Source organism: Canis lupus, chromosome 21 (assembly GCF_003254725.2).
Source record: "Canis lupus dingo isolate Sandy chromosome 21, ASM325472v2, whole genome shotgun sequence".
NCBI lineage: Eukaryota > Metazoa > Chordata > Mammalia > Carnivora > Canidae > Canis > Canis lupus.
Genome location: NC_064263.1, coordinates 36,196,284 through 36,218,749, shown reverse-complemented (window position 1 = coordinate 36,218,749; position 22,466 = coordinate 36,196,284). Strand labels below are relative to the sequence as shown.

At 44.7% G+C, this 22,466-nt stretch overlaps 1 protein-coding gene across 9 annotated transcripts in view; it reads right to left on the bottom strand.

Annotated features, from left to right (window-relative positions):
• TEAD1 (TEA domain transcription factor 1) overlaps window positions 1-22,466 on the bottom strand; it is a 269,130-nt gene that overhangs the window by 232,202 nt on the left and 14,462 nt on the right. For 2 of the 9 annotated variants that reach the window (XM_049099151.1, XM_049099153.1), the window contains exon 1: window positions 11,955-12,089. The exons of 5 other annotated variants lie outside the window; for them this stretch is intronic. The gene's annotated coding sequence lies outside the window, so the exon portion shown is untranslated. Of the gene's footprint in view, window positions 1-11,954; window positions 12,092-22,466 lie in introns of those variants that run through there. 2 more of the 9 variants (XM_049099150.1, XM_049099152.1) reach the window with 2 other exon arrangements.

Here is a 22,466-nt window from a genome sequence, read left to right as displayed (position 1 = left end):
TTAAGTAAAACCCACTGCCACCAATCAGTGTAGCCTAAGACTTCAAGTCACCGGGGTCCCAGGGGAAAACTATTCTTTGTTAATAGAGTTTCAGTATGAATACTGATCAATGCTTTGAGCAGCAAAACTTCTTCATTTTGTAAAGACCATTTCTACAATTCCTCCCTGTCTTCTGAAACAGAGGAGGGTGCCTCGGAAAGGCCACAGCCGTATTATGAACCCCGAGTGCCCCATGTGCTAGATGACCGGGCTGACCACTCAAAGCAATGGGGCAAACGAGGGCTCAGAGACCCCAGTTTAACATGCATTTTTAATGTGCCTGCTACCGTGCTCCCCTCTGCCCACACCGTCAGCTCTCACCTTCTCTCTCTCTAGCAGAGGCCCCTGGTTACTTCAGAGCACAAATGGCCCCCTCTAGCCATCTTTGCTGTGGGCAGAAGCAGATTAGGATGCACATACATGAAGAATAAACAAGTAGAGGGGCACCTGGGTGGCTCAGTCAGCTAAGTGGTTGCCTTCAGCTCAGGTCATGATCCAAGGGTCCTGGGATCCTGGGATGGAGCCCTCATCAGGCTCCTGCTCAGCAGGGAGTCTGCTTCTCCCTCTCCCTCTGCCCCTCCCCCCCTGCTCATGCTCTTTCTCTCTCAAATAAATAAATAAATAAATCTCTTTTTAAAAAGACTAAACAAGTACAGCCCAGAGAAAATCACCTATGAGTGATTCAGCTAAGCTTGAGAAGGTTGCCTGTGAGTGAAGTTAAGTTCCGGTGTACACTTTGTGAAAACAAATGCAAATGTCATCACTACATCTGAATATGTGCCTTAAAATGGCTTGCAGATAGCTCCACCGTGTCCTTGGGTAGAGGGATTTTGTTTTTGACACAGAGGCAGGCAGCTGGCTGGCCACCAAAGCAAAAGCATGAGGAGGAGTGAAAGGGGTGACCCTAGGTCTCAGTCCAGTGTTTCCAAAAAGAACAAACACATCAACTGCTTTTTCTCCACAAACCGTGAGACAAACACGTGGTCACAAAAATACAGCACCACGAGTAAACAGGTCTTCTGCTGGCATTATGCTTCTGCTAAAGAAAAACTGCCACAAACATCATTTCTTTCCTATACTTAAACTTTCTGGAAAATCTCCAACTAGCCAATGATTTGGAGACAGTCTGATAAACTAAAACTCTCCTCCTAGACACAGCAACTGAGCTCTACAAGTGCAACATCTTGCATGGTGAAAAGATTCCTGGGTCAAGGTCAAGACATGACCTTGGGCCAGTCACATGCCTTTTCTTAGCTTGGTTTTCCCATCAGTGTAAAATGGGGATGAAGAGGACGATCGCAGAGAATGTCAGGAGCTATCACCGTGACCACTGCTTCCCTGACAGGCATTAGCCAGGCTGACCCTCCAACTCGAGCCTGGAGCGTTCATGAACTGCAGGATGTGTGCATCCAGAGTGTCGCATCTGGTCTGGCTACCCCCAGAGAATCCTGAGGGTCCTAGAACGAGCCAGGAAAGAAAGGAGCTTGGCGACAAGTTACCAAGTCAACACGCACACTGCCAACTGCCTGCTTGAGAAATAGCTACAGCGATGGTTTGAACAGCATCATCATCCCTCCTTCAGAGGAAACCTTATGTATAACCCTGATGTGTAAGAAAACAGATACAAAGTGGGATTAAATTCCTTAATTAAGTTATAGCACTGGGGCGCCTGGGTGGCTCAGCGGGTTAAGCATCTGCCTTCAGCTGGGGTCAGGGTCCTGGGCTCCCTGCTCAGCAGGAAGTCAGCTTCTCCCTTCCCCTCATCCCCCTCGATCATGTACTCATGTTCTTTCTCTCTCTCAAATAAATAAATAAAAATCTTTAAATAAATAAAATTTTAAGTTACAGTAATTATAAATACAATGAAACTATTCTCATGAACATATAGGTTTAAATCACAAACGAAGCTCCTAATATGTTTCCCTTTTATTTTGTCAACCATATACCAAAATACCTGATTCACAAAGAGTTGCAAATGTTAACTATTCTAACCTTTTACTTGCCAAGCCTCAGAAATCCATTCAACTAAACTAACCCAGAAACGCAACAGGAAATTTTTATTTTAAAGTTGGGTAACATTTCTTATCAGAAAATGTTCAATTTGGAGGGAGTTGAAGTACTTTCACTGGCCAGCTAAATCTTTTATTTCTGGAGGAAAACACTGTTAAAATGTATCTCCTACAACATAATTCAATGTTCAATGAGGTCAGCTCTAAAAATCCCCAGATACTTGGTACCAGGCTCTGACAGATATTTATGTAAAACTTCAAAAGACTCAAATTTATTTTGTTTCGCACATTAAGTTCAAACTAAGTTTCGATTTCATCATTGACACTCAACTAGCCTTTGTAAATAAGCATGGTGAGAACACAAGCCCATATTGCCTAATGGAGCTCATTCAATTTATTTTAAAAGTTTCAGCAAGATACACAAGGGCAAAAGTGAGATTATATTTGAGAGATTCAGGCGATGGATTTCGTCAGCCAATGTGAAAAAAACGATTTATCACCTCTTCTGACATATTTTAACTGAAACTTTCCTCGAGCAGTGCACAAACTGCAGTACAAAAAAGTAAACCCCCCTAAGAATTATTACCATAAATAACTCATAAAAGATCTTAGTATAATATACACATTGTATATTACACATACAGCACCATTCTAGAAGGCTAAGTAATAAGCAGAATTTATCTATATGACACCCAACAAACCCACACTGCAACAATTTCTGCTGCCTCGTTCTCACAATATAAGGCAAAATCTTCTTCATTTCTGTACGTGTCAAGTGTTTCAAAGAACTGGTCGTTCTCATCGTTTGCCTGGAGAGATGCACGCAAATACGAGCAAAACATTGACAAGTGCCTCCTCCACTCTTCCACCAAGGGGATCTCAAGAGCATGTATAATCCAAAAAAAAAAAAAAAAAAAAGAGCATGTATAATCCAGCCTTGGGGCTTTGGTTAATGAGGGCCAGCATTCGGGTGCTTCTCTGAACTGCATCATGCTACAACGACACCAACTATTTTCAGAGGATTATGAGGTGAGGATTTTGAGGCCATGAGATATTTTCCATATCTGATTGAATCTTGGTCGTAGAATTCTAGGATTCTGAAGAAGCAGGTGGGGGCGGGGGACACATGGGGTCTAGGAAAGTGTAAGAAGACACAGAAGACCTGATGGCTCTCCAAAGCAGGAGTGACTACAAAGAAGAAATGTGGATGCCCAGAGCTCAGTCAGCTCGGTTCCTGCTCCGAACCCCAAGCCAAACACAAAGTTCAGCTTCAGGGGCAGTAGAGGGTTAGTCCTTTCTACCTCTCTTTCCTTCCCGGAAGATGGAGGCTCTTTTCATCCGTTTACTGGTTCATTCATTCAGTCATCCCACAGGAAGGCACCCACTGGATATCTACTCCGCAAGGCCAACGGCTCGACAGACGCATGGTGTAGGTCTTTGCTAGCACAAATACTATATTGTTTCTCGGACAGCTCTGCAATATCCTCAAAGAGAACTTGAAGATACCAAAAACGAGTGACCACCACCAGAAACGGGACTCACCCGCTCATAAAACACTGCTAGCGCTTGGCAAATGTCAGCTATTACTATCACATCCAAATATTTTGACCTGGGAAGCAGGTTTTGAGCTCCTGTGTACCAGGTGGGACAGAAGGTTCCTGTCCTCAGGGGGGCTGAGAGGGATAAATCCAACACAGAGGGCACTGTGATCGATGCTAACACAGAGAACAGCACCGGGGACTAAGGGAGAGGAAGGCAGGCTTAGTTATAACACCCTGTAGGAGCCGGGAAGGCTTCTGTGAAATGATGAACATTCTCTTTAGAAACAAGAGCTGGGGGGATCCCTGGGTGGCACAGCGGTTTGGCGCCTGTCTTTGGCCCAGGGCAGCGATCCTGGAGACCCGGGATCGAATCCCACATCGGGCTCCCGGTGCATGGAGCCTGCTTCTCCCTCTGCCTGTGTCTCTGCCTCTCTCTCTCTCTGTGACTATCATAAATAAATAAAAAATTTATTTTTTTTTAAATAAAAAAATTAAAAAAAAAAAAGAAACGAGCTGGACAAGGGCAAGAGTGTATGGCAGATAGCTGCAGGTGGGAGAGGGCAGGGAGGCAGCAGACAGTTGAGCACAGCTGAAATCAAGGAATATACTGAGTGGGAGTGGCTGGCCAGGAGGGTGGGAGAGAGTACCAGGACTTCCTCATCAGCAGAGTTAACACGATGCAGGCCACCTGGTTTCAGACACCTCGGTCACCCATAACTTCTCAGAGGGGAAAGAGTGGCTCCTCTGGCAGTTCCACATACCAAACTGAGTGGTCACACTGCACTCTCCCTTCCTGTGCTTGGCGGAGCCCATCCAGTATACACATGACCCTCCTGTGGTCTTGGTACATGGAGGGGAGCTCCCCAAACCAACCAACCACAACGCTGAAGCAGCCGTAACAGAGGATAAGTACAGGCCTCTGACTCGGCGGGAGCCAGGTTCCTCTGACACACCTCTTTCCACGCTCTAAAACCCATGCAGTGTTTTAAAAAGCACATCCACAAATCAGAACCAAAATGGGATATCACCTCATGCCACTGAGAAGGGCCAACATCAAAACGACAAGAAATAACAAGTGTTGGCGAGGATGTGTAGAGAAGGGAGCCCCTGGGCACTGTTGGTGGGACTGCAATCTGGTCAGCTGCCGGGGAAGACGGGATGGAAGTTCCTCAAAAAAGTTAAAAATAGAACTACCCTACAATCCAGTCATTCTGCTCCTAGGTATTTACCAAAGAAAAGGAAAACACTAGCTCTTAAAGCTATCCGCACCCTTTGCTCATTGCCGCATTATTTACAACAGCCAAGATACGGAAGCAGCCTGATAGATGATGGATGGATGAATACTTGGTGTGTACATACAATGCAATATTATCCAGCCTTAAAACAAGAATGAACTCTTGCCATTTGTGACAACATGGATGGACCTAGAAAATATTATGCTAAGTGAAAGAAGAGACAAACACTGCGTGATTTCATTTATATCTAGAATGCAAAAAACAAAACAAGCAGAAAGAAACTCATAAATCCAGACAACTGGCTGTCCCCAGACACAGGGGGGAGAGAAAGGGGATAAGATGAACTAGGTGAAGGGTTAATTAAGAAATAAAAACTTCTGGGACGCCAGAAGTGGCTCAGTTGGTTAAGCATCTGCCTCTTGCTCAGGTCATGATCCCAGGGTCCTGGGATCAAGCCCCACAATCAGGCTCCCTGCTCAGTGGGGAGTCTGCTTTTCCCTCTCCTTCTCCCTCTGCCCCTCCCCGCTGCTCATGCTTGCACATGCTCTCTCTCTAGAATAAAATCTTTCAAAGAAATACAAACTTCCAATTATAAGTCAGGCATGGGAATGAAAACTACAGCATAGAAAATAAAGTCAATAATATTGTAATAATAGTGTCTGACAACAGATGGTGACTATACTTATCATGGGGAGCATTTCACAGCATATATGACTGCTGAATTACCATGTTCTACGCCTGCAGCTAATATAATATTGTATTTCAACTATATTTCAAAATAAAAAATTTTTAAATAATTATTAAAATAGCCTTCACCAAATAACAATAAAATAAAGTAAAATAAAATGAAAGCACACCCAGGGCCACTCTGATTCCAGAGATTTGGGGGTGTAACTAATTTGCTTAGAAGATAGATGTGCAAATTTGCACTACCCCATAAGCCTGGACTTGAAAATGAGAGGAGGTTGGATCCCTGGGTGGCTTGGGGTTTGGCGCCCGCCTTCAGCCTGGGGTATGATCCTAGAGACCCAGGATCGAGTCCCCCATCGGGCTCCCTGCATGGAGCCTGCTTCTCCCTCTGCCTGTGTCTCTGCCGCTCTCTCATGTCTCTATGAATAAATAAATAAAATCTTTAAGAAAAAAAAAAAGAATGGTAAAGCTCACTGGGCAGTAAGGGTGCCATTAAGACACCGGTGAGCCAAAGAAAGTCAAGATCCTCTTCCGGTAAAGGAGGAAGGAGGAAGTCTTCTTCCAGAAAACTTCCTGGAAGAGGTGGCTGCAGAGAAGACTCTGACAGACCCAACAGAAAAGGTGGAACTTGTCCCTGAGCATGTGCCATGCACCACTTAAGTCTCACACCACAGTGTGTGAAGGGACACTGCCGCCATGGACTGGGCAGGGAAACCCTGGTTCAGCCAGGGGGAGTGACTTGCACAATGTCACACACATCCTTGGTAGCACAGCCAGACACCAAAGTCCTCATTCTCTGCTAAGGGAAGCCCTCCTGGTACAGGGCACAGCACGGGGATGGCACATGTGTAAAATGACAAGACCCCACGTGTAGGACACCAGGCTGGAAGGACAACACTGAGATCACACGGCTGCGCCCTCAAAAACCAGGCTGAAAAGGACACGCCACTGGCACACAGGCCAGAGGAGGCTCTTGAGAAATCTGACTCCAGGATCAGGTGTAGCAGCTAAAAGAGAAGCCAGCCAGTCCGGGTTTGAATCCCAGTTCTGAAAACCACTGGCTGCACAACTCTGGACAAGGTACTTCATTTCTGAGCCTCCACTTCCTCTTCTATTAAATGGGGTGGGGGGAGGGATGTGAATACCACCTACCCCTATTTCACAGAATTATTGTGAAAATTAAACAAATTGCAAAGCGCTAAGTATAATGCCAGGTGTAAAAGAACTACTACGGGGGGGGGGGGGGGGGGGGAGTATGGCTGGGTAATGATGATGATAGTGTAGCGACTTCATTAACCACAGCCGACACTGAAGTTGGAAGATCATCTCAGAGACGGCTAGAGAAACCCAGACAAGAGAAGATGGTCATGGCTTCAGAGGGAATGGAAAGAAGTCACTGATATGAGAGATCGTTCTCAGGAGAGAGACTGCATAGAGGCTTGGGGCCTGGGACAAAGGCAGTGCTGGCTGGAGGTGCCAACTCAGCCTTATAAGCACCTAACAAAGACTCAGGGTCCCCAGCTGGACTCTGCTCCTTACACATCCAGGTGCGTTTCTCTGAGCCTCAAACCTATCCCTAAAATGAAGCTTACAGGCCTCACATGTTCTACCCTCAGTTCTGAAGATCGAACAGGACAGTAGACTTGGCCACAGGGCAGTAAGGCCCAAAGCGCTGTGCAGATGGGCGGCATGAAGCAGAGGAGGGGGTTTGTGACAGGGACCAGTCTAGGGGATGAGCCGAGGGAGAGGGAAACCCTACTTTACCTGTCCCTGATGTTCCCAGATGGTAAGAGCCAGATTAATTCCAACACTGGCGCCCTGCATGGCTGCAGGCTGGAACCAGCCCGGGACCACTGACAGCTGAGGCTGCTGAACACCCAAAGGGTCTGGTTCAAGGGGCAGACCAGGAGGCAGCCTCCCGGTGCTGACAGCAGAATTCACCACTCTGGGGCACTCTGGGGGGAAAAGGAAGTCCAGAGCCTGGCTTTCCCTCCCCCAGGCCTCCAGTTATAGAGCCCATGAACAGATCAAAAGAAGGGTTCTGGAGCCAGCCAGAGAGACACGGGGGTGAGAACACTAGCTCTCAAGGGCTCCTGTAGGCAACTGTGGGACATTCACATTTCCTGCATTACACTGTCATTCACTGGGACTTCATACAGAAATTCATCTTGTTTACGTTGAGTGGTCCAGAGGACAAGCAGCTCACATTCCCAATGTAAGCTGTCTTTGTTTTAGCTTTGGTAGTACCAAACTCAGAACCCCCAGCCCCCAAGTCTCTTCTCTAGCAGACCCTCAACCTCCCCACCACATCACATCACTCACCACAGGAGACTGGAAAAATCTCCTTAACACAGCTATCTCTCCCATTACCCTGCTTCCTTGATGGTCCTTGAATCAACAGAGATCTCATTCTCTCAATCCTCAGCATGCCAGCATGAATACAGATGCCAGCATGCACTAAGTTGAAAGTTCACACCATCTTCTGAACTCAAAGAAGACAGGGAGGACTCCCAGGCACAACCTGCCCCAATTATTCAAACTCCCCCTTTACTTAAAAACAACTTTCAATATGGTGGCACCTCATTTATTCAAGCCTCCCTGTTTGGTTTTTCCAAACATCCCATTTCCCAGATCAAAAGCAAGGCCCGATTTAGATTTGAGATCTTAGTCATACTTTGTTGGCTATAGGTCCTTAGAAAAGTAAGAGCCCTTATCACTCCAAAATATAGTTACTAAATTAAAATGCTCCAGAATAGTGCCTTCTCCCTTCAACCAACTTTTTCTGCCAGCTTTCAACAGTTTTAGAGTTGATAAGTCAGAGGAAACCTTTATTTAAAGAAAGGGGGGGAAAATCTAAGTAAACGGTTCCTGATGTTCTCTAAGAATGTGGATTCTAAGAACACAATCTGTCCACACAAGGATAAATGCAGTTTTATTAAAGAAAACAGAACAGGCTTACACACTCTCTTCAAATAGTGTACAGGGTACACACGAAGAAGCAAACACAAATTCAAAGGGGGTGAGACACCGGGGGCCCCAGCGGGGACTGCTAGGGTTTTGCTCCAAAGCTGAACTGAAGGTGGGCCTGTGCTAGCTAGAGACAGATCCCTGTCTCTGTCCTTCCCAGGGTGAGTCTTCCACAGACCCTCAAATGGAGCTCAAGGAGGGAACTGCAAGGGCAAGCAGTATGGCCACAATGACTATTTTCAAAATATTTTTTTTAATTGAAGGAACAATCAACTGAACTACTTATAATCTATAAGACCAGAACCCTTGGCACCAAATGTGTTAAAGGCCTCAAATGCTCCTGGAGTTTCAATTTATTCCAAATATAGACCTGAAATAGTAGACTAAGAAGCAAAGGCAGCAGCGTTTTAAGTGACTGACCAACTCCATCCAAATATCCCACCCTTCTCACCTCAGAGTGAGGGGAAATACTGAGAGTTGAGAAATACAATTTCTAGAAATTATTCCATCACAGGAGGAAAAGGTTTTAAGACCAATGTGACTTTAAGGATGCTAGCAGAAACTAAAATATATGCAGAACCTCTTTCCACTGCAATCCACCAATAAAATGTCAGTTTTTAAATAATTTCAAAATATAATTGCAGGTTTGTTAGTTTGGTGTCCCTCGCTATTTGAGCATTTTTCAAGCACCTGGATGTTAGTTAACATTATTAAAATGAATGAAGATCCTGTCCCTGTCCATAAGGAGCTCACAAGTCAGGTATCTGTGCCTAAAATGAAAGGCTCTACTCAATGGGAGATATTAATTTCTCTAAGGGACTTTTAGAAACAGAAAAAAGATCCAACGTTCTTTGCAGTAATCTAAAAAAAGAATTTAACATAAACAGAAGACTCTAAAAGGGAGATGCTGCTATATTCTAAGTAACAGAATCTGAGGCGGAGCATTATTCACCAAAAAAATGACCTGCTTGGTGACAAGGCCTGTGCTACACACCAGCGGACACCAAACCCCACCCTCTCCATAATGAATTCAGACCACCTTGTCAGCTTTTGTAGATGAAAATACTCCCAGGCCTGTCTTCCTTTCAGAGGTAGATAACTAATGTTTCCCCAAAAAAACCACCATTCACTTTATACATGCCATATATAATTTCTCAAATGGTAGGCTGAATTCAAACTGAGAGCCAAGTCTACACAATTCTACACAAAACTAATCTTCAACTAACGGGCCAGAAGCTCTGGTTACTGGGATTTCTTTCATTCCAATTCATTTAAAGTATTTACTGAGCACCAACTGCCAGAAATTGCCTAAACACTGAGCAATCACACTGGCCATAAAGAGACATGGAACCCTCCCTTGTGGGGCTTACAATCTAGGGGGTAAGTCATAATCAACAAACTAATTTCATTGAGACAAATGAACAGGACACAGTGATTACAAATAACAAGTAGCTGAGCTGAGGAGGAAAGAGAATAGACACCTACTGGATAAGACAATCAGGTTAGGGAGACTCTCTCCAAAGATAAAAGCCCGCAGAAGATATTCTTACAACTTTCAAAATAGCTGTTACAAAGGCTGGCATGACTGTTACTGGAAAATGTTCTGAATAACTAGTATATATAATTTAGAAAAGACAAAAATATTTTAAAAAGTAGAATGAGGCTATAATCATCTATAAACTTAATAGAACCCCAATAAAAATAGTTTCTGAAAAATATTTTGAACTAGACAAAGGGTTTCTAAAATTAAATAGATTTAGATAACCAAACTGGTGAGAAAAGGCAGGGGGGAAAAATCTTAAAACGGGGAGTAATGAAAAATGAGTAGCTCTATTGATATCATAACCCATGACAGGGCGATGGTAATTAAGGCTCTCGGTAGATAACAGAACACCTATGACTTCAATGTATAGATCCTTGGAGAAAAGACTGAAGGAACAGTGTTGGGACAAGCCAAGCATTAGGTATCAAAGACCGGATTCCCTGCCTCACTCTTCGTACACCAAAAGAATTCTAGCCACAGTCAACTATGTAAAGTATATCATGACCTCTCTTTTTTTAAAAAAGTAATAATTTCAAAGTAAGACAGTCTGCATGCAAATGAAAAACCTAGAAGCCATAAAGGAAATATTGATAAATCTGATTTAAAATCAATTTCTGATTAGACAAGTTATATAACAAGGAAACTCAAAAGACAAATGACGACCCTAGAATGTATATGTGCAATGACCCCATCCCACAGTCCCCTGAGGTCTCTCTGAGATACTAGCTGTGCTTACCATTCACCTGGAATCTTGTTAAAATGAAGATTCTAATTCAGCAGGTCTGGAGGTTGGGGGCGGGGGGTGGCTCTCAGATCCTGCTGGTCTAACAAGCTCCCTAGAGACATCAAGTAGCTAAATTTTATAGAACTTTCCTAGATAAGAAACCTGGGGCCAGAATTAAGATACCTTAACAGGAATCGCCCAGAAAGGTTTCAGAAGGCCCCCAACCCAAGCATCACCACTGGCCAGTCTGACTTAGAAGATCCAGCAGGAACTGCAGGAATCGGTATTTAAAAACAAAACAAAACAAAACCCTCCCTGCATGAGGAAGACAGTCAGCCTGGTTTGCAATCGAGTGGACAGACCATGAGTGCATTCCTGCTTTCTCCGTGCCCTGAACACTGCAGAGAAACCTGTCTGAACTGGTAACTTTCCTGTCCCCAGACCCCACCGGCATGCCCTCCCCAACGCCCATGTCACCCTTCCGTAGCTGTCCTAACACATCCTCTTCCCACTCCAGAGCTGGCAGGATGGAGAGTGCACAGCAAAGGCGGCCTCCTGCATGATTCAGCGGCATCCTGGGGACAGTTTCCGCGCTCGGCTGCCCTTCACCCGCTCACTGGCTGTAGGATCCTGGGCAAGCCTCCTAATCTCTGAAACCCCATTTCCTCACTTGTGAAAGGCAAGTTGTGGAGAGGGCTGAGCAAGTTAGCCTACTCAAAGAACTATGTGAACTGTAAAGCATCAGATGAATCTTATTTTTTATTAGGCAAGGGACCCCTGGGAACACACTTCCCACATCCACGTCCTGATAACGTTCTACAAAGTTTCCCCTCCCCACCACCTCTCGACTGATGGGAGAAAAAACTCTCCAGGTTTCTATTTTCTAAATATACAGACTAAACTTTACCAACTAAATGAATAGGACATAACATGTCATATCAAGCCTAAACTAAAAACAGCTTCAACTTTTAAAAGACGCCAACAAATACTTCATATATGTCTGCTAATGTGCATGACAAGGATTTTCCAAAACAAATTCTATCTTAACAGCTTCGACTTTGTTACTTCTAAACGTTAAATCTCGTCTAAATCTTCCTCCCTGCTCATTTACACTGCCTTCCCGCCACACGCACACCCCGCCCCAACCTGGGGAACAGTGGAAGAAGCAGGTATTTGGTATCTGACACCATCCCCAAGGGCACACACCTTACTGGTCTCCTCAAGAAGGCATCTGCCACTGAATCCAGTTGCTAATCCAACGAATTTGGAAGACTCCCCGGGAGGAAGTTCAAAGCACGTGCACAATATACACATCGGATTTATCATCAGGAAGCATTTGCCAAAGGCCATGAAGAGCATGCTTTCCACGTTGATCAGAGATGGGAGGAGAGGAAGCCAGAGGTGGTGCCACTCGGTCTAATGACACACCTGGTTTGCCTCTTTCCAGGTGCTCAGCCAACCAGATCATCCCAGTGCCCTGGGGTATGATGGGGAAATTTCCTCACCAGCCACGTTTAAACGAAGCACCATACAACCTAAAGCCAAAAGGCAAATCAGGCAGCAGAAAAGCCTAAGGAAGGCCTTGAAATGCTCCAGCTGGAGACACAAATTAAAGGGTGATCCTGTTACTACATCGTTAGCTAAACACCCAGGGAACAAAATAACATTCCCCGAGACCGAACCCACCCTGGAGAATGGGGTCCAGAACACAGCCCTGAAACGAAGCAGAAGCCATGCACTACCTATGGCAAGGACCTGCCTTTGTGAGTAGGGCTTCCCCAGACCACCACACAGGGCCTATCTCCCAGCAACTAGTTGGCCAGAGAACATTTGGTTTCAATTAACAGTAACACACTCCCACTAACGTAAAGAGGGGAGAAAAGATAGGAGAACATTGGCTCATTATAAGGCCAAGGGGTCTATCAGAAGACCCTGAATCAAGAACTGCAGCCAGCCCTCAGGGGAAATGGAAAACCATTCACTTGAGACTTTTCCCAAGGCCTCTCATCTCCTGCTCTGCACAACCCCTTTGTTCTTCTCTCTCTGCAAAGTAGTTTTATTCCATGCTTCTCTGTACCCGAGTCAACCACCTCCCCAATCAGATTTTGAACTGTAATGTGAACATCAAAGACAAGCGAGGATTGCTGTCCCAATCCCAAAATATTCAGGAGACAGTTGAACTCAGCTTGGGTAAGGGGTCCTTCCCTTGATCCACACATCAGAGGGGAGGTGGGCAAGTTGGTAGAGGACACCCATCCGTCTGGCACAATTACAGAAAAATGACAATCCAATTGACAGCTTAATGAACTCTGACCTTTGTTAAAGCCACAAGGTTTTCCAAAGGTACCATCTTGCCTTCTTATCCTCACACCGAGGAAGCACAGCTGTACAGCCAGATCCTCAAATAACAGATAAATGTCTTCTTTGTAGCTTGCTGGTTGGTTGCTTGGGTCGGAGGGGAAAAAAAAAAAGCATTTTGTTGTTTAGTTATCAAATGGGAAGGTATTTCTGGTTCTTCCGTTTCTCTTTGGAGGAAGGTTCTCAGCAGAACCTGGTCAACACACGAAAATGTCCTTGAGATCATGAATGCAAAGGTGGGACAGAAACCCAGCCACCGCAGGGACACGTGGACCACGGGTACACGGAACGGAAGCTTTCTGCGGCAAACATACTAAAAGTCAGTTCCCATAGGCAGAAACCGATCAGGGTAAAGGTTAAGCAAGGCTGGCTCCCTCCTTACAAAAGCCCTTCGGTTTAGCATCAAGAAGCCCCAAAGAGTCCGTCAGTGGGGGGCTATTTCACCTCGGGCAACAAACACATTCCTCACAGATCGCAGGCTGCTCTGTGTGGTTGCTAATAAGATAATCTGTTACAGGAGGCTTACAAATCCATTTACATTGATTTTAATTAGTGAATCAATCTCAGGCCTCGAACAACTTGGTCCCGAGAAGGTAAGCAATCCAGCTTGGGTCTTTATTCCCAGCCTGAAATCTACATTAAAAAGAAGTTACTCTCTGATCAATGAAGGACAAATAAAAATAATTGGGTTTGCATCTTTCACAACAGAAGGAAAAATCTCTTCCAAGTTCAGACGGTAACTCTTCGCACGTCGATCCGTCGATCCGAGCAGTATCTTCTCAGTGATCTCCTCACAGATTCACCTAGGACTAAGGGTTTTTTTTTTTTTTTTTACAAGCCTGAAATCCAGAAAACCAAAGTCTGATCTTACGACCCTCAGTCAAAAGTCTAAAATCAAAATGAGCCTCACTTTCTCAAGAGCTGATCCGAACCTTGCAGTCTAGCCTGAAGTTGAACAGGGAATTACCCAAACACAAAATACAAATGACAAGGAAGGACCAAGTGGCACTCACCAGCCTGGCTGTGCTCTGAATCAGCCAAGCTTCATTAAAAAGGCCGGCAAACTTTTGCATTTGCTTTTATTTCATCCTTTTTAAAGGCTGAAACAGAATCTGACCTTTCTGAGTCATTGCAGGCCATGAATTGGAAACAAGCTCGAGGTAAAAGACAGCATCAGTATATGACCGCTCATCACTTCACTTTTCCGCTCATCACTTCACTTTTCCTTCTTCTTTTTTCCTTATCTCTTTCACAGAGTTTGCCCACCCGCTCTATTTTTAGACTTCTAGCAGAACTTCCAGTGACTACACATAGACCCCGTGGGACAAAAAAAAAAAAAAGAGTCCAAGTTCAGTGCCATCCTCTCACTGCTGGCTAACACCAATTAGCGTTGGAAAAGAACAGAGGAGTTGATAAATGAAAACGCATCACACTCAATTTTAATTTTTTTCAAGATCGAAAAAGTCCATAAATTCACAAGCAAAGCATGAAGCCGTGGCGAGCACCAGCCCCACGGGTAGAGACACCAACCTACACGTCTGCTCCGTCTCGGGGACACAGACAAGGGGAAGCTGCTCATAAGAGGAGAAGCTGAAGCTGCTGTGGGTCCACTGCACCCATTGCACCGGGGGATACACACTTCATGTGAATACTTTTTTCAAGTACTTAACAAAACCTGGTTGATTTTGAAGTCTGAGTAAGAGTGAGACTGGCCTGCAACACTGCAAAAGGAATTAAATGGAAGAAGGGGAAAAAAAAAAAAAAGAATGAAAAAAAAAAAAAAGACCCTGTTCGCAAGGAAGTAAATTGCAAGGAAAAGCAAGAGACAAGCCAGGGCTCGGGCGGGCTGGCATGGGTGTGTTCTCTCCTTTCTTTCTTTCTCTCTTTCTTTCTCTCTCCTCCCTCCCTTCACCCTCCCTCTCTCCAAAAGGAGAGAACAAAAGAAGTTGATACTTCAGCTGTACATATGGACTCCAGAGCTTTCTGCCTAATGTCTGCTTCCATGCCCACAAGTTTGAAGATTCACTGGAACATTAAAGCTCCTTGGAACATTCGCCTCGCGTTCGTTGGGGCATTTCAGGGGACCCAGCCGGCCCCCTTCCCTGGCCCAGCGTGCGGGGCTGCACAGCAGAGCAGGGTATATGCCAGGGCAGCCTCGCATTCAGATCGAGACCACAAATTATAAACAGTTTCAGTAAATTGACTCGAGTGCTTTTGTTCCCCAGACATACATCTTCCTACCGCTTACAAAGGCAGGCAGCAGAACCTAACCACCAATGCGACTACAGCCAGGACCGGGAAAGGAAGTTATTGAAGCCTGGATTTCCTGCTTTTGCTTGTAGCCAAGAACTATGAGGCTCGTAGTGGTTTCAGGAACTGACTCATCTAATGATTCATGGATAAGATACTGCTTTTAATATGTTTCTGACCCTAAGACTCAGGAACTTCAAAACCAACCTGAACCTATGCTTCACTCTTATTTGCAAATGAGTATTCACAGCAAAATAGCGAGGAGGGCGATGGTTTAATGAAATAAAAAGTGACGCCAACGGCAGGAAAAGTGGTGTGCGGACATCCCATCTGAAGCCGTGATCAAAAGCCTGGTCTGTGGGCTGTGACTTGACAGCAAACTTCCCAAAAGTGGATAACAGGTGGGATAAGGCTTATTTTTAGATGTCATTCCCCTAGATGTAAAAATAGATTTAGCACAGCAATATTTTAATTCAGGCGCATCTGGGGTTGTGACTCTAAATACCCGAGATGTGAAGAAGCATGTAGCTCTGGATTTAACTGTTAAAGAGTTGCAAACCACCGGAGGGTTGAGGGTTAGCTGACCAATGAGTAATGGGCAATAAAGGACTCCTAGTGGAACTCATTCTCTTAAATCACCCTCTACAGAACACTGCAATTCAGGACTTCCACACCGTCCTCTGCCTCTGAACATTGTTCTCTTCACCCCACCACACACATGCATGCATGAGCGGACGAATGGGGACAGACATACGGACACACACACACACACACACGCCCAGGACTGAAGAGCAAAGCTCTCTAAAAGTACAGAGTCGGGAGCTCGTGCCTCTGGCTGCTTCCCACAGGTCCCCACGGATTCGTTCATCATCCAGAAGTCCCATTATAGGGATAAGTTTTCAATCCTCCCCTGCCCATCAGTAGGGTTTCCCCTTCTCTCCCACAGTGGACGGCATCAAACACAGGACCAGTTTCAGGGATGGCTTTCAAAGGGTTTACAGGTTTCAACACCAGCCCAGCAGCGCACAGAGGGGAAAAGGAAAACAACACTGTAGGCCGGTTGGGGGGTGGGGGGCGGAGGAAACAGTGAGAACAGTTGACCAGGCAAGGCCAAAGTGCAGGGGCTGGCTGGCAGGCGCTGCTCGGCGGGGCTCCTCCAACAGATTTACTGACATGACGTCAGTGGCTCCGGTCCAGCTTTTTCTTTGGTAGCTTTTACCACTGGCCTCCTGAAGCCTCCACTATGTCAGAGAGCCACAGGACCACAATGAAAATTCCCTTTGTGAAGCGGAGTTTACCTCCGGGCACAGAGGCCTGCCTGCCTGGGAATGACAGGGCTCCTTGCCCTCTCTCTGTGCCCACGGAGGAAAGGGGAGGGAGCAAGCCCCTACAATGCTGTCCTCTGCTTTGGTACAGAGGAACCATTAAATGAAGCTCACTGCCTTAAAAAAAAAAAAAAAAAAAAAAAAAAAAACAATGAAAATAAAATGCAGGGACGGCAGCAGTTTCTAAGTGTGTATCCAAAATTTCAGAGGCAGGACGCTGGTTAATTTCTCAGGGATGTCATGAATGATGATAATTTCAGGACTATTCACTCATTCTGCTGTGAGGCTGTGTTGGCTGGACTGATCGCACATGGCTTTGTTTCATCAACAAAACAAAAAAAGTATTACTGACGCCTAAACTCCACGGCTGAATGGACCCTCTGAGGAGAGCACTGTACCATCGCTTCTCCTTAAAATGAGCTTTTAACTTTCTTTTAATTTTTACTTTTTCCCCTAAGTGCATATTCTGCAATGCACCAACATGGATATCAAAACAATTTCCAAGAAACAAAGATAGGAATTACTAAAAATAACTCTTAACGGCAGACTGGTTAAAGAAAAAAAGCACTCATTTTAGGCTTAGAGGCTTACTATGGTGTTGCCACAAGAGCACAACACTTGCTATGTTCTAAGGACTCCACTGCATAAATCTGCCCAAAACCACAAGCTTTAGGGTTTTGTTTTGGTGTTTTTTTATGTTTTTTTTTTTGCCTATAAAAATAATATATTCATGATAAATTCTTTAAACAACTGAGAGATTAAATATATTCTATTTTAAACACTTCAAGAGGGGAAGGTACAAAACGTCATTCAAGGAATATTTATTCAAACAGATGTGTGTAAATGACCCCAACAATCTCATCAAAATATAGCTTGCAGTCTGAATGGCTCAGAGAGGTAATAAGATAAGGAATTTCTCACCTTCTGGTTATTTAAATAAGGAGCAGAACAAACTCTTGGGTGCACATGACCAATGGCATTGACTGAAGCCTTCTGTAAAGCCTAAATTAATGTGAGCTTTGGCCTTTGCGATGAGTGCCAAACCATGAACTGTCCCTGGGGAATTCCTTGGTTTGGCCTTTTTTCTTAGGGGAAAAAAGGACAGGTGGACAAGCAAGGGCATGGAAATGGCAACCGAGCACCAAAGGAGCCAACATGAGACTAGTGTGCAAGGAAAGGGTTTATCATGGATCAACAAGCTGACCTGGAAGGTGGGATCCATTTTTGAAAAAGGGGGAGGGGGAGAAGAAGCAGAGACCCTAAGTGCTCACACCATAGCCTTGAAATACCATTTTCCATTAAAAGGAACCAAAAACCCAGCAGAAATGGTTCATTCTAAGTCAAGAACACACAAGAAGAGAATGGATACCAGGAAGCTATCAAAAATATCAGGGTCACATCCAAAGGACAAAGGAGCCCACCAAAAAACAGCAACTCCTAGTGGCCAAAGATGGTTCAAATTGAATATCAATAAGAGAAACTATAATGTATTCAAAAGCATCCAATCATTTAAAATCTATGATTGCATAATGATAAACAAAAAACAAGACCAGAAATCTTTCCTGTGCAGACTATACACCAGGTTAACCAATTAACAGGTAAGAGAACATTTCTCCCTATAAGAGTATTCTAGCTAATAAATGAAGAAAAAACAAGAGGACTGGGATATTACCAGTTTACAAAGTCCATAAGAACTAACAGATACAAGCAGAGACCATAAACCAATGGCTGTTAATAAAACAAAGAGACAACTGCACATTATGATTACGTGCCTCTTGTGGAAATACTAGTTAGGACATATTCTTAAAAAAAAAAAAAAAAACCCACAAACAAAAACATTAAAACTGAACCAGATTGAGCTTGTAAATCTAAATCCCCATTTATGGGAATTACAGAGGATAGTGGAACATGATGCATGGCACCCTGAGAATGTGGCTGCAAAGTCCAGAATAAGGTGAACTCAAGAGACACAGTGAGGCTTGAATTGCAAGGGGAAACTAAAGGTGGGAAGAGAGATATCTATAAGGAGTTTTAAGAAACACAGTAACCAAATATAACCTGTGGATCTTGTCTGGACCTGGATTTAAACAAATCCAACTGTGGGAAAACACTGATGAAACAATCAAGGAAATCTGAATGGTGACTTTTATAGATAGATATTTTATGTCAGGGAATTATTATTAAAATGTTATGATGATATTACAGTTAGTATTTTTTTTAAAAGAGTCATAGTTTTTAAGCACTTACTGGAAGCCTTACAGATGAAATGGTATGACATCTGGGATTGCTTCAGAACAAAAATCCAGTGGGAGAGGAGCCAGGGGTTTAGAAGAAACAAGAATGGCCATGAGCTGATGACTGTTGCTAAGTGATGATGGGACACGGGAGGTCCATTGCCCTCTACCGTACTGAATTTTTCCATTATAAAAATATTGATGATCTGAAATAAAATATAAAAAGATACTTTTCTTGTCACCCTCCCCCCCACACACACACACAGAGAAAGATGCTACAGGGAAAGGTCCTTGGCATTCTAATTCTCAGCTATTGGGTGACAGTGATCACCCAGACATGGTGATCAGCCAGTGATGATAATATATGGGACCCTATCTCCTCCACCAGGCACTGTACTAACCCTTGCTATAATCCAAGAGGAAGGCACTTCTATGTCCATTTTATAGGTAAGGAAACGGAGATTCAAAAAGATTAAAGAGGTTGCCCAAGGTCAGAGAGGTAAGTGGAAGAAAAGTAATTCTACAAGTTCATAAAAATGAGAATGAGAACGAGTTACGTCTTTTCAGAAGAGTAACAACTCTTGAGAGTGCTGATAATTTCATAAACCAAAAGATTCAATGGCCTCCAGTATAAAAAAAGACAGCAGAATCGAGAAGTGGTGCTTTTCTGACGACCATTTTTGGTGAAACTCTGGCAACTGCACAGTCCCTCTCTTAGATCTCCAAGTGATAAGAGCAGAGGATAAAGGGGGGAAAGTCTAGGCCGCACGCATGTGTGTATATGCGTGTCTTGTGTGTAAAAATGTGAAAGCAAAAGGGAAATTGTCTGAAGAGAGAAAAACAAAAGAGCAGGAAATCCAGCAAGAGTGGAAGCTGGGAAAAAGCTTAAAACTAAACCCAACAGAGAGGAAGATGGAAAAGCAAATAAATGAGCTCCGGTCGGATGGGATGTGGGGGGGACTTTCTGGCAGGGACAAAACCCTCAGAAACATGGAGCAGGGGCTGGAGGTGGAGGAAGTAGGGGACTACTACAGAACCAGTTCGGGGAGACCCTGGCAAAGCTCACTGCGGGCCATTCACCATATTTTATCCTCTTTTATCACATTAGCATTTTCTTCATTTTTCAGATTAGGAAATGGAATAATTTACTGGCGATCCCATCCCCAGTAAAAGCAGGATTGGAGCTGGAAGCAGGGTCTGACGTCAAAGCCATTCTTTTAGGCTACTTTGCTAAACACACCAAACACTAGAGAAAACTATACAAAGTTATGGCAAGACCAAGATGGCCAAAGGCAGAAGTACCCAAAAGGCATAGGGAAAAAAAAAATATGAAGACTCTGAAAAGGGAGCAAACCAGTGGCCTGGGAAGGAGGGAAAGACAAGAGCACAAGTTCCAGAAACTGACCATCAGTAGCCCCAACTTGCCCTTTTGCACCAGAGTCACCAGGACCAGTGAACAGGAAGAGTATCAACCTGCCTACTCTCTCACTAAAAACCAGTCAAGATGTCAAAGCAACCCCATTAGCAATCCCATTTTGAAGATCCTACTATATTTTTCAAAGGCCTGATTATTAAGGGCTCTGAGCAAGTCCATGAACCTTTCTCCTCTCAGCCCCTGCCAGTGCCCACCCCACAGCACAGCCTAAGGCATATTTTCCACCCCATCACCTGGGCGGTCACCTGGGCAGGGAAGGGAAGGAGGAATTCATCCCATCTTCCCAGACTCCCAAGCACCTCCACTTATCAAGCAGTGAAGTCAAGGTCATCTGCCTAAATCCTACCCCCAGCATGAGGTCATTTCCATATCTAGGTCTTCAGGTGGTTGGGGTGGGGGTAGCTAATTTATTCTGACAGTCTGCCAACAGAGCACATTCCAGAGAAAAACCAGAGAAACTGGCAGGTCCAGTCCCAGGGTTTCAAACAGCATCAGCCTACACACACACACACACACACACACACACACACACACACCAATATGGATCATCAACCCAGGCTTCCAAACCACACCAGCCTCACCTCCACACATACATAAAGGAGTCTGGATCAATTCAGCCCCCAGGAGCCTTACCCTCTCATTTTCAATGGCCAGTATACCCAGTCTGAGAGGTGAGGGGTACTGGTCCCCACAGTCTTTTGAGGACTGAAAACAAAGGGCAGGTGACTCTTGCCGTCCTCAAGACAAAATGAAGGGTTGACAATACCCCGATGAAAAGCTTGACCGGGTCTCACTCAATTTTTTAGGACCTTAGCCACATGTTTGTTTTGAAGACAGAGTAAAATAGGCCACCAAGAACACAAAATAAAGTTATTGTGTACTTTTAGGGTTTTGGTACAAATGCCAGAATAATAAAACCTGACAAGTGACTTAATATGCCATCTTTTTAGCCTGGCAGCTGTGGCTAAAAGCCAGATCCAGGAACTGGCTTCACACACTGCCCTTGTTCCCCCTTACACTGGCTGTGTGACCTTGGGCAGGGTGCTAAACTGCTGTGTGACCTTGGGCAGGGTGCTAAACCTCTCTGAGTTTCCCTTCCTTCAACTGCAAATGGAGCTCTTAGGTTTAAATGAGGTGATGCTGAAGAACCGGCTCAGGACAGAACCTGGCCAGTCTTCCTTACTTCCCAAATCCTCCCAAGTGGCCTGGGAATTGGAGCAACCACAAGTTAATAGAGGGGACTCAGCAGTGCCGCCCCTCCTCCACAAACCCTGCCTTTGGGAGGGGACTGTGGGGCTGTGGATAGAATGACCCAGATACAGACATGGTCCTCCAGGACCTTTCTGCCTAGGCTCTCACATTCTAGCTCTTTCTTAATCTAAAAGCTCACCTCCAAAGCGGGCTGGGGGGCCAAGGTGGCCCAGTATCCCTTTCCAGAGGGAACCAAAGATTCTCAGGTGACTTGCCTGGTCAAGGGCACAGCCCAATTGCAGGGACTGTCCAACCAAGCCTTCCCTTCCACACGGCTGGAAGTAGAGGGACCGAGACCCCAACCTGTAGAGGACCCTGAAAAATGCCTTCTCCCTATGAACAGCCCCAATAAGGAAACAGATCTCTGAGCTCCACAGCAAAGGCCAGACCTGAAAGACACCACAGGAGACTGAACACCTGCCCAAGTTACTGCCTCAAGCACATGATAAAATAACTAAACAAACAATGGTGTCAAAACAACCACCTGGAACTGAGCGGTGTTGTTACAATTACTTTTGGTATTAGCCGAAGTACTAAAATTTCTTAAATCCCATTCTACTTTACCTGCCTTATATATTTAGGTACATCATAGGACATGATCCCGCAGTCTCCCAAAGAGCAAAGACAAGCAAGCCTGAAACCTAGGGATGTCAAGAGCACTGAGACCACAAGTCCTAAAATATAATCTGAAATCCCCGGATTTCACACAATACAAACCTTTCAGCATTCCACTGGGAAAAACTTCTCAATTAAACTTTGCTAGTCTAAAAAGGAAATGAACCAATGCTGAATCATTCCTATGAATGGACACATTTAAAAAAAAATACATTATGAATTGATCTACAGAACAGCAGAGGGTTTGAAG